Source organism: Mauremys reevesii, linkage group 12, assembly GCF_016161935.1.
Source record: "Mauremys reevesii isolate NIE-2019 linkage group 12, ASM1616193v1, whole genome shotgun sequence".
Taxonomy (NCBI): domain Eukaryota; kingdom Metazoa; phylum Chordata; order Testudines; family Geoemydidae; genus Mauremys; species Mauremys reevesii.
In genome coordinates this window covers 20,994,897-21,007,688 of record NC_052634.1, presented here as the reverse complement: position 1 = coordinate 21,007,688, position 12,792 = coordinate 20,994,897, and the positions used below count along the sequence as shown (strand labels likewise).

The 12,792-nt window shown below is 49.5% G+C and overlaps 1 protein-coding gene and 1 non-coding gene across 2 annotated transcripts in view; both read left to right on the top strand.

Moving 5' to 3' along the window:
• The window catches only part of LOC120375921 (zinc finger protein 850-like), a gene marked incomplete at both ends in the record, with an annotated part of 362,646 nt that overhangs the window by 109,413 nt on the left and 240,441 nt on the right, over nucleotides 1-12,792 (top strand). The window lies entirely within an intron of this gene.
• On the top strand, nucleotides 9,994-10,210 carry LOC120376554. The gene has a single exon (XR_005587412.1). It is a non-coding gene; the product is annotated as a small nucleolar RNA U3 (small nucleolar RNA).

Below are 12,792 nucleotides of genomic sequence, written 5' to 3'. Positions count from 1 at the left end.
GCACCTCCACGGCTGTGGCTCTGAGTGGCAGTAGGATGATTAGGGGGTGAATCCAGGGCAGGAAGGAGGTAAGGTCGGCCTGTAAGGAGTAACCAGGTGGGGCAGACCCGGAAGGAGGCTGTGGGCTGCTGGTCGGTTGTTGGGATCCGAGCTCTAGATCAAAGCTGCACAGCGACCTGACACCCAGGGTTATAGGGCCGACATAGTGACCCTCTTACTGGCCTCGGTGACCCCCAAACCCTTGTTACTAAGGGCATTGAGGAGTCTCTGTCCCTTAATAACTTCTGGGAGCTCCCCAGCAGGCTGCGGGCGTCAGCCGCCTCCTGCCGCACAGGTTAGACTCTTGGCACTGTGCCAGCCACCCCCTCGCTTGCAGGCCCAGTGTAAGAAGCAGGAGGCCCGGTGCTGGCAGAAGAGGGTTTTGATTAATCGAGCTCTGTGTGATGGGCACAGGACGCTTCCACTCAGTAGCACAGCTGGGGGGGAGCAGGGGGAGCAGCTAAGGGCGCCGGGTTCCTCCGGTGGGGGTGTGGAGCAGCCGTTCGTTTTCCTGTTCGCACTCCTCTGCGGTGTGAAAATCGGGGAGGGGAGGCAGAACCCCCACTTCCCTCCCGAAATGATGCCCAGTGGGGGAAGCCAGGACAACAGGGTGGGGTGGCAGGTGGTGGCCAGACTCTCACCGCCAGGGTCTAGTCTAGCTCAGGGTCCAGCTCAACTTCCTCCCCGCACCACTGGCCCCCAGTCCCCTTCCACCACCAGGTCAACCCGGGCACTAGGGCAGGAACGGGGTGAGGCAGCAAGTCAAGCTGAGCAAGGCAGGCAAAAGCGAGTCTTGTCTTCATGGGCACCTCCCAATGACGTCCTTTTTGTGTGCAACTGCTGCAAAAACATCCCAGGCAGAGAAGCAACAGGCCAAAATACTGGCGTACAGCTGCCAAAGTAGCTCAGTTGGGAGAGCGTTAGACTGAAGATCTGAAGGTCCCTGGTTCAATCCCAGACTTTGGCAGGTGCTTTCATCTTCTTTGTGCAGGGGCAGCTTGTTTTCTAGAAGCCCAGTGGTGCCTGCACCCAAGATGAGCAGGGTTTCCCTGGGGTAAAGCAATTTTGGGGGCCCCTTCCATTAAAAAAAAGTGGCAATACTGTATTCTCACAGGGCCCCTGCAGGGCCTGAGGCAAATTGCCCCACTTGCCTCCCCTCTGGGTGGCCCTGAAGGTGAGTCTCTGATCTTGGGCTCTGCTGTAGGAAAACATAGAATGGGCTTCTGCCCCTAGTTGGCCCACCTGACCTTTAAGGATGAGAGCTGTCTTTCCCAACATGGCAGGAAGAGAGCAAGGTAGGGTGACCCTCAGGAATGGTGCCAGAGGGCTGCTGGGCAGTGACAGGCAGGAATAGGGGATGAAAACTCCTCTGCGCAGCTGAGCAAGGGCAGTACCAGGGAAGGGGCATCTGTAAAAGTGGCTGTGTAGAAGGTGGAAGGGATTTGGGGGCCCAGGAGGAGGCGCTTGATGTTCAGTGCCTTGGAGCAGCTGGACTTAGCCATGGTGAGTGTTCAGGAAATGCCCATTAATAACTCTAGGGTAGCTCAATAGGCAGAGGGTGATTGGAGGAAGGGCCTCCTGGCCAGGGAAGAATGATGGGGCTGGAGTCACATTCATGGTGCGAGTACAGAAGGTGGTGGAGCTCCGACCAGGGAGGGCATTACTGGTGGGCTTTGTGCTCTGTGGCACTGGTTACTGCTATATTAGTGTGTATGGTCCCCAGTTAAGGCATGAGAGGGAAGATCAAAGGCTCCCTTCCTCTGGACTGCATGATGTTTGTTGTTGGGAGGGGGGGTTAATTGTGTCAGCCGGCCTGAGCACCGCTGGTCCTGTTTTCCCAACCGTCAGAGGAAACATTTTTACAATGAGCACTACCTGGCGCAGGTCTGTAGTGAGGTCAGCTTAGAGGAGCTCACTCCAGCCACAGAGGGGGTTCACCTTTCTGCGGGGACAGACCAGGACTCGCATTGACCGGATTTATGCTTAGCTTTTGTATCTTTAGCATGTTGCTTCTCAGATTCTTTCTTGGCCTGACTTGTTACACTTTGACACTTAACAGGCCAGAGTTTGTGCACCTTCCTATTATCCTCACTAGGATCTGATTTCCAAATTTTGAGGAATGACTTTTTGCCTCTAACAGCCTCCAGTACTCGGCCGTTTACCTAGAGTGGCGTTCTGCTGGTCCTCCTATTGTCGTTTCTGATTTAGGGCAAACGTTTCATCTGAGCCTCTAATTGCAGTGTTTTTAAACAGTCTGCATGCTGCTTGCAGGCACCTAACACTTATGACAGCAGCTCCTTTTAATTCGCACCTAACCATCTGTACTTATGCCGATAGGTTGACTTTAGGTCTTTAACTTTGAGCGGTAGCTGAGAAGATGGTAAATTGGTCAGAAACCCATTCGACAAACCTCTTCATTTCCTTGTTATTTCCTGACTTCTTCATTCATCCCCTTTTCCTTTTTTCCTGGGTGAGGCGGAGGCCTGCCAGGGAGCTCCCTGGCACCTCTGGCTGCCTGGGCTGAAGGCAAGAGGCAGGCCTGGGGGTGGTGAGGGCCTCTTGTCCCATAATGAGGCCGCACTGCTTCCTGGTCCCCTTTTCCCACCCACACCAGCAGGCGGCTGCTGCGGGAGAACACGAGGGAGGCTCTCGGGATGCTAGGCAGCGCTGTGTGGCTGTCAGGGAAAAGAGCCTTCTTCTCTAAAGATGGCTGGCAGAAAGGTGGTGCTCAGCTCTGTAAGCGACCTGCCCAGTAGCCTCGCTGCCAGGGGATGCAGACATTTCTGTAAGGTGCAGAAAGAGGGTATTTGGCTTCCAAGTTAACATGGGAAATATGCATTTAGGAGATGGAATTTCCATTTTTTTACAGGGCCCCAGTGGCCTAATGGACAAGGCAATGGCTTTCTAAATCAGAGATTGTGGGTTCAAGTCCCATCTGGGGTGAAAAACTGCCTCTATATTGCAAGAAAACCTTGGCCTTATTTTCACCAAGAAAGCTGGGAGATGATTGAACACAAAATATTGGATCTTGGGAAAAATGCCCCAGAAATGGCATCTTGACAAATGCTTTCTAAACCCCTCAGTAGCAAACAATTAATGCTAGTGTTTGACTGAGACTAGAGGGAAGAGGAGTGTTTACTCCGACACCTCAGTGAGTGAAACAGAGGGAAAGAGCAAGGCTGTTCTGAAAGAGAATGGATCTGTCTGGAGACAAAGCAGCCCCTGAGAATGAGCAACGGTGTGAAAAGAAGAGGTTGAAATGTGTGTTAGATGTTAGTTAGTGTTAGAGGGTTTATCCCTTCACCCTCCCATTACCGGGTCCTTCTCGCGTACACACAGAGCAGCAATACCCAAAGTCCAAAGGTGCAAACAATTAGATGTTTATTGGATTGAACTTCCAGCAAGCAATGATTCCAGTTTCCTTCCTCAGTGTCCCCATCCCAGCCCTGACGCCACAGAGCCTTGCCTGTGTCCCTGTTCCCATTCTTCCCCTTAGCAAAACATAGGACATGTGGTGACACATTTCCTGATAGGGCCAGGCATCAAGGTGGAAGGTGTTGATATTCCATTTGTCCCACTGCCCCTTGTGTAGTACAGTGCCCTGCACCTTCTCTCATACGGGTGTGTCACACCTGTTCCAATTAGCATCCAGACTTCCCACTATAGTGGGCCCGAGAAGGTTGGGTCCAGGTTGTCTAGTACAGGGGGGAGGGGCTTACTCCATTACTTCTAGGTTATTTCCGTAGGCAACGTAACACAAGTATACTTAGCAATACACCAGCCGCTGTAATAATCCACAGAAACACCGAGAGACCTGAGCACTGCAGCATGGTCCAACATCCTGGCCACCACCGGAACACCTCCTCTCCTCCTTTGACGGGGTCAAGCTCTTAACATGTCCAGTTGCTGGCAGTTGTAATACGCTGCCGCTGCAGGTTTTCGTGCTTTTGTCCATTTCATAAGTCCATTGAATGTCCACAGAGAAATGGGTTATTGTCCAAACCAACTTAACCATGTGGTGTGGAATCAGGCTGTATGTGCTGGTTCGATTATTCACAGCAGTAAGATTCACAGATCTATCTGTGCGCCAAAGCCCAGAGAGCAGTGTGTAGTGTGGAATTTGGTTAGGGGCTGGTGTAATTGTGCCTCCAGTAATATGTACATTTCCAGCAAAACACCTCATACACAGTACACCCAATTGTCCACCCCTTGCCACGGGCCATTGGGTGTGCTCCTCCATGGCCATCAGGGAGGGGCACATTCAAACATCTTCTCTGGATTTACACCATTTTACACACCCCTCCATTGATTCCCAGCGAGCAAATCCCCTTCTCATTATTCCCATAGGGCTTGTGGGGCCCACCTCAGCTGCCGATTCACTTCCAGGCACCACGGTAGCTATTACACAGGTGCTGGCCTCCTAGTCAAGCATTTTGAATGTCCACACACATCTTCCCCCAGGTCAGCCTTTTGAAGCCATCCCCACCCATGTCATGAGGTTTTCTGTTCATTGAAACACAACAATGCTAACAACAAGACAAACACCACAGACAAACAACACAAAATATAGATTCATGGTATTATGGGTTAGTCTTTTGCTGGCACCAGCTTGCTTGTAGAGTGTCTGAAAAACAAAAGAAACAATTTCCACACACACACACATACCCGGTGGGGACAGATTAGTGCTTAATAATAATAATACCACTTCCTTTTACAAATTTCCTTGCTAATTGCAGGAAAAACGGAAGAATTACCTCCAGGCTGTCCTTATTTTGTTCTATAGTCAGATAGTGAATTACCCCACTCGCTGGTCATTTATGAAATTCATGAGGTGGTGTGCCTCAGTTTCCCCTCTTGTACAACAGACCCAATTTGCAATAGTTTCTCTGCTGTATCAAGCTTTAAGTTTATCCTCAGGTAATAGCTGAGAGACAGCTTTAGATTTAGCTTTAGCACTGTACATACACACACACACTCCTTAGGATTAACCTGTCCCCCCTTATTTTCAGGCTTGACTTGTTTTTTCACCTCCCTTTCCTGGAGGGCCACAGTCTGAGTCTTCCAGTAGCTTGTTTGCTGACCAGATGTATTTATTATTTGCAACTCCTTTGTGCTGCCACTGATGGGCAGTTGTCTCCTTCCCCCATCAGCTAGGTCATTTGCATTCACACCGGCTTTCGGGTTGCTTTTCGATCCAAAGCCATCAGCAGCTCAGAGACACAATCAACTTCCACTGGAGTTCTGATTACTTTCCACTTTCATCTTCTGCCTCAAAGCACACAGATCTGAAAAAAAACCCACAACCTATTGTGGCTCCCTTTGGAGCCCTAATAGGGTTTGAATTAAGTACCATGTTTTGTTTGCATTTCTTTTATCCCTTCTTCAATATACACTGCACACGTCCTGGGAAAACGCACATTCCTTCCATAGTTTAACCTTCATGACATTATGTTACAAACCATAAGTCTCACTTTAGGTTTTTAAAACCTGACACAATTACACACAACATTTTGTTTTGTCTAACATCCCTTGCACTGCAATAATTTTTTTTTACACAACTGAACCCCGATTACACGTCCATCTTGTACAACCAGAGACAGCCAGGGGCAGGCAAGTTAAGTGCCAATAGAAACCTCGGACATTCCTTTAGTGATTTTGCTTACATTACCCAGGAGTCAAATCATTTTGATGAGATTATCTCTCCACCTGCTGCCTGCAGCCGTCCCCTATAGACCATTTCTGTGGGCAAAGGGCCCATTTCCCCTCAGAATGTCTATAAATGCTTCTTGGGACAAAACATAGTGGTGGTAGCAGCCACTTTACCTGACCCTCTTGTATAATTTATGTAAGCAGAGTCAGGCTGAGCCCCACCCTGACATCTGGTGGTAAATTATGGGGAGTGCGGAAAGTGTTGCATTGGTATTTCGGTTATTTGCATGGGCACTCCCACCCCACTTAGCATACCGCAAAGCAGCATGGGATGGTTACTGTCACAGCTGTGGGAGCCCCCAATTTCGTTGTTATTGGGGCAGGAGGAATGAAATGTTGTCACCCTGATTGGGTAAATGGGGAACTACAAAATTGTCTTGTGATGGGGGGTTTCATTGTCAGCTGGATAGCGCTTGCTAGATGGGGCACATGGGTTCCAAAACCCATTGAAGGGGGGGCAGTATCTATACTTGGTGGTGTAGGCTCCTTGTGTGAGCCAGAAGCACCAGTTCCACCTGTGTCTCTCTCCACTGTGAAATGTCAGAGTTAACTTTTGATTCCCTTAAGAATCTAGAGGCAGGTTACTGAGCTGAATTCACTGGTACTGGGGTTCCCCTACTATGAGCTGAAATCACTGAAGAGCTGGACTTGCTGAGCTGAGAGCACTGTGCTAATGAGTGGAGCTGAAATCACTGAAGAGCTGGACTTGCTGAGCTGAGAGCACTGTGCTGATGAGTGGGGGAGCCTGAAGCAATACTGGCAGAGCAGAGTGGAGCAGTTTGTGCAGCCACTGGGTGAGTGGAGCTGAGCAGCACGTGAGGACGGCTGGAGCGGATCACAGGACAGCTGGTGGACCAAAGCAGCTGGCAGAGTGGAGCAGCCCACAGAGTAAGCGGAGCTGAGCTGTTTGCGGGGACGACTAGTGGAAGCAGAACCCCATGAAGAGGCAGGGCAGCTGGCCCTGAACCACGTAAGGTGTCCCTTTCTACCTAGGCTGGGGAGGGGGACCTCTGCAAAGAGACTCTTGAACTCTGGGCTGCCTGACCCGGGACAGAGACTTTTGAATTGTGGGACTTTTGGGACTGTGGGTGATTTAGGGGGGTTGCTGGACTCAAGGGCCCAGAGAGAAGGACACGGCCCAAGTTGCTGGGGTGGGTCTTTGCTCACAGTTTGACCTATGAACTCCAGTTGAGGTATTTTCCAAATTTCATGCTTGTTGTTGTTTATCTTATGTAATTAAACCTTTTCTGCTACACCAAGAGTCTGTGCTTGCGAGAGGGGAAGTATTGCCTCCTTGAGGCGCCCAGGGGTGTGTGTAAGATTTTCCCAGGTCACTGGGTGGGGGCTCGAGCTGGTCTGCATTACGTTGTGGGGAAGGGACCCCTAGGTATTGAACCTGGCCCTTGCTGCTATTGTTTCAGCCTGGCAGAGGGGTTACATTTAATTACTAAGCTTCCATCCAACATGAGTGCACAGAGCTGCACATACAGTTACATTTATATAACTGGGTTTTATTATTAAACCAAAAACTGCCTTCTTGTAACACCACAACTGTTGCCTTTTGCTATTTCCACAACTCAAAAATGTTTACTTTCCTCCAAACTCTGTATTATTAATTTTTGCAAAGCCCTGGGCGGCTGCACTGCAGTGCTGGGGTGACTCTGCAGGGGGAGAAGCTGCTGTGGAGCAATGTAGAGCAGGTGCAGGAAGGAGCCGGGGTCACTATTCACATTCTGAACTGCACAATTTTCCAAATTTGGGAATGTCCGAGAACAATTCTAAGGGGAAAGTGAACGCAGAGCAGTGACACTGGAGGTGCCCAGACCTCCAACAGGGGCGGTGTGGAAATTAATATAATAATGGGAAGATCATTTGCGAAATTAGTCGTCACTGACAAGATTTGTCTCTTCTTATTTCATGTTATGGTGTTATTTAGCGGAATCAGGACATATTTTTACTATGTTAATTAAATACTTAATTTTATTTAACTGAGCCAAAAACTTAGTGTCACTTATTTTTTCTCTGTCCTAGCAAGAACTAAATGAATTTTGTGACTTTCTGGAAAGTGCAGAGAGATAAAATGTGGGGAAATCAGTCTCTGTGTTTGTGAGCTGATGTTTTCCTCTCACAGGTCAGTGCCTGCATTGAAATACCAACAGGGATCTAAGGGCTGGTGTACGCTGGGCACAGGGGTGTTTGCAGAAGGGGCGGGGCCTCAGGTGGAAGGGGCGGGGCAGGGCATTAGTCTCCCCCAGCTGGCGGTTCACGCCCTGCCCATGGTGTTGCAATGACTGAGGCTGCCCAGGCTGCACTTGTAGCGAGGTTCCCCCACTACGTGGCCGCGCAGAGGCTGCAGGAGACAGGCAGGGGGCAGCAGGGGAAGTGGCGACACAGGGGCTCTCAGCAGCAGGGTGAAGGACAACGCTGTGGAGCAGCAGCGACGCAGAGTGAACAGGGCAAACCGAGAGCCAGTTGAAGGAGTGGCAGCAGCAGAAGCTGAGAGTTTGCTTGATGCCTTCACCCGCTGCTGTTTTCTGCTGGTCGCTGGGTGACAGTTCCTGCCTGTGGCAGCTGGGGGCTGCGGGGTCCCCTCGCTGCCTGTGGCAGCTGGGAGCAGGGGGGTCCCCTCGCTACCCATGGCACACGGGGTCCATGGGGTCCCCTCGCTGCCTGTGGCGGCCGGGAGCTGGGGGGTCCCCTCGCTGCCCATGGTACCTGTGGTCCATGGGGTCCCCTTGCTGCCCGTGGCAGCCAGGGTCCATGGGGTCCCCTCACTGCCCATGGCGGCCGGGGGCCATGGGGTCCCCTCGCCGTCCATGGCGGCTGGGAGCCGTGGGGTCCCCTCGCTGCCCATGGTGGCCATGGTCCGTGGGGTCCCGATGGCAGCTGGGGGCTCTGGCATCCACCTGCAGTGGCTGGGAGCTATGGGGCCATCTGCAATGGCATTTGGCTGAGGCTTCTCCTCACCCCCCATGGTGGCTGCGCACTCCAGGCTCTGCCTGCAGTGTCTGAGAGCTGGGGGCTCCCTCGCTTGCCTGTGTCAGCTGGGAGCTCCAAGGTCTTCAGAGCTGCAGAGTCTATTAGCAATGACGTGGGGCTGCAGGGTCCTCACACCATCAATGCCTGCTGGGAAATCCTGGGTCCGCTCACAGTGGCTGGGAGCTCTGGGGTCCACTCGTAGGAGCTGGGAGCTGCAGGGTCCATATACAGTGGTGTGGGGCTGTGGGGGCTCCCCCGCCAGCCATGGCTGCAGAGGTAGTATATATATTGTGTGAATGGTGCTCACATAACACAGAGAAAGTTGCCTATGCAGCTCACAATAGTAAATAGGGTCAGACCAGAAGAGATCTTCTTTCCAAGTGGGAATTGTACAGGGAGGAACAACAGACCTAGTGCAGCTGTGTTGCCACTGTCTACTAGCACTGAAATGGTTCCGAATGCCTTGGGTCAAGTGGCACCAGTTCTAAAAGTAAGGGTGATCTAGTGCTGTGGTTCTCAAACAGGGGTATCCAATGGTCTTCCAGGGGGTACAGCAACTCATCTAGATATTTGCCTTGTTTTACAACAGGCTACATAGAAAGCACTAGCAAATTTGTGACAAATTAAAATTCATACATTGATTTGTTTATACTGTTCTCTATACTATACACTGAAATGTAAGTACAATACTTATATTCAAGGGATTTATTTTTATAAATATTGCATCTGATTTTGTAAGCAAGTAGTTTTTAAGTGAGGTAAAACTTGGGGGTATGCAAGAGAAATCAGACTCCTGAAAGGGGTACAGGTGTCTCTAAAGGTTGAGACCCACTGATTTAGTGCAGGTACCACTGGTAACATAGAACCCTGCAAAAACTTCTAGTGCAGATGAATTTGAGAGCAAGCCAGAGAGAAACAGCTGCGGAGCATGCTAGAAAGGGCTGACCTGTCCCGATTGTCTGTGCCTGACAAGCTGTCATGTGGTACGGAGGAGCCTGTGAGAGGTATGGCAAAGCAAGAGGGTTTGATTAGTTGCTAGGAGCTCCACATGCTAATCAGGAGGTGTGTTTCTGTAAATAGCAACATAAACATCTTCTAATGGCCAGTCTTCTAAAGCTGTCTCAATTGTGCTTAATGAAATGGGGACCTGGTTTTAGATTTTTGTTCTCTAATTCACTGGGGGTGAAACCCCTTGTATGAAAACATTCACCATGGGAAGAAAGCTTGCGCACATTAGCCTGGGTGTGTAGCCGAGCACAGCTTTATAAGACTATATTTTCAGGGATCATTTCTATAGTTTGTAACTAGAGAAGTGTGGTTGAAAGTGTCTGACCTTGCTAACCACGATGAGGAGTTAAAGTGTTCTTTTCTGAGCATGAAGTGAGTGGACAGTGTTGCTTTAATACATCTGCTGTCTGCTATTGATGACTGTTCTTGCTTTCCTTTTGGGAAGCTGAGAAGAAGAGAACACAGACTGAGTGGTTAGTTCTTATAAAACAAATTTAAAAATAAATGTTTTGGTTTTCTTTTCTGTTATCTGAGCTTGTTTAAAGCTGTTGTTTAGTGGCAAGTCTTAATTTCTTTTGGTAGAATTTGGAAGAAAAGTAAAGGTAGTGTGAAAACTGGTGTTTTAAAGGTTTCTAATTCAGTTCTTACTGAAAGTTTTTTAAGTTTGCTTTATGCTGCTCTCTCTCTTTTTCTTGTAATCTATTTCAGAATTTAGGTAGGGTTCTGTGTCTGCATGTTCTCTTCCTTTTCCACTTGCTTCTCTCTTCTTCCTTTCCCATTTTTCAGGAAGCCCCTATTTTTACTTCTCCTGCTCTGGCAGGGGGTACGCAGTTTGCTCTTGGCCCCAAGCCCATCAGACAATCCACACAGGATCTGAGAGTAGCTGTCTCTTGGCCGTATAGTGGGTAGAGGGTTCTAAAGCTGTGTCAGGGTATGTCTACACTATGGGATTATTCCGATTTTACAGAAACCAGTTTTTGGAAACAGATTATATAAAGTCAAGTGAACACGGCCACACTAAGCACATTAATTTGGCAGTGTGCGCCCATGTACTGAGGCTAGTATCGATTTCCAGAGCGTTGCACAGTGGGTAGCTATCCCATAGTTCCTGCAGTCTCCCCCACCCATTGGAATTCTGGGTTGAGATACCAGTGCATGATGGGGCAAAAACAGTGTCGTGGGTGATTCTGAGTAAATGTCGTCAGTCAATCCTCCCTCCATGAAATCAATGGCAGATAATCATTTCGCGCCCTTTTCCCTGGATTGCCCGGGCAGACGCCATAGCATGGCAACCATGGAGCCCATTCAGCCTTTTTTTCACCGTCACTGTATGTCTACTGGATGGTGCTGACAGACGCGGTACTGCAGTGCTACACACCAGCATCCCCTTGCCTTTTGCAAGTTAGCAAAGATGGTTATTAGCTGTACTGTATCAAGTATCAGAGGGGTAGCCGTGTTAGTCTGGATCTGTAAAAGCAACAAAGAATCCTGTGGCACCTTATAGACTAACAGATGTTTTGCAGCATGAGCTTTCGTGGGTGAATACCCACTTCTTCGGATGCAAGTGGTGGAAATTTCCAGGGGCAGGTTTATATATGCAAGCTAGAGATAACGAGGTTAGTTCAATCAGGGAGGATGAGGCCCTGTTCTAGAGGGTTGAGATGTGAAAACCAAGGGAGGAGAAACTGGTTCTGTAATTGGCAAGCCATTCACAGTCTTTGTTTAATCCTGAGCTGATGGTGTCAAATTTGCAGATGAACTGGAGCTCAGCAGTTTCTCTTTGAAGTCTGGTCCTGAAGTTTTTTTGCTGCAGGATGGCCACCTTAAGATCTGCTATTGTGTGGCTAGGGAGGTTGAAGTGTTCTCCTACAGGTTTTTGTATATTGCCATTCCTAATATCTGATTTGTGTCCATTTATTCTTTTCCTTAGAGACTGTCCAGTTTGGCCGATGTACATAGCAGAGAGGCATTGCTGGCATATGATGGCATATATTACATTGGTGGACGTGCAGGTGAATGAACCGGTGATGGTGTGGCTGATCTGGTTAGGTCCTGTGATGGTGTTGCTGGTGTAGATATGTGGGCAGAGTTGGCATCGAGGTTTGTTGCATGGGTTGGTTCCTGAGCTAGAGTTACTATGGTGCGGTGTGCAGTTACTGGTGAGAATATGCTTCAGGTTGGCAGGTTGTCTGTGGGCGAGGACTGGCCTGCCACCCAAGGCCTGTGAAAGTGTGGGATCATTCTCCAGGATGGGTTGTAGATCCCTGATGATGCGCTGGAGGGGTTTTAGCTGGGGACTGTATGTGATGGCCAGTGGAGTCCTGTTGGTTTCTTTCTTGGGTTTGTCTTGCAGTAGGAGGCTTCTGGGTACACGTCTGGCTCTGTTGATCTGTCTCCTTATTTCCTCGTGCGGGTACTGTAGTTTTGAGAATGCTTGGTGGAGATTTTGTAGGTGTTGGTCTCTGTCTGTGGGGTTAGAGCAGATGCGGTTGTACCTCAGTGCTTGGCTGTAGACAATGGATCTTGTGGTGTGCCCGGGATGGAAGCTGGAGGCATGAAGGTAGGCATAGTGGTCGGTAGGTTTTCGGTATAGGGTGGTGTTAATGTGACCATCAATTATTTGCACCGTAGTGTCTAGGAAGTGGACCTCCCGTGTAGATTGGTCCAGGCTGAGGTTGATGGTGGGGTGGAAGCTGTTGATATCGTGGTGGAATTTTTCCAGAGTCTCCTTCCCATGGGTCCAGATGATGAAGATGTCATCAATGTAGCATAGGTAGAGAAGGGGCGTGAGTGGACGGGAGCTGAGGAAGCGTTGTTCCAGGTCAGCCATAAAAATTTTGGCATATTGTGGGGCCATGCGGGTGCCCATAGCGGTGCCACTGATCTGGAGATATATATTGTCATCAAATTTGAAATAGTTGTGTCTGAGGATAAAGGCACAGAGCTCAGCAACCAGTTGTGCTGTGGCATCATCAGGGATACTGTTCCTGACAGCTTGTATTCCATCCGCGTGTGGGATGTTGGTGTAGAGAGCCTCTACATCCATGGTGGCCAGGA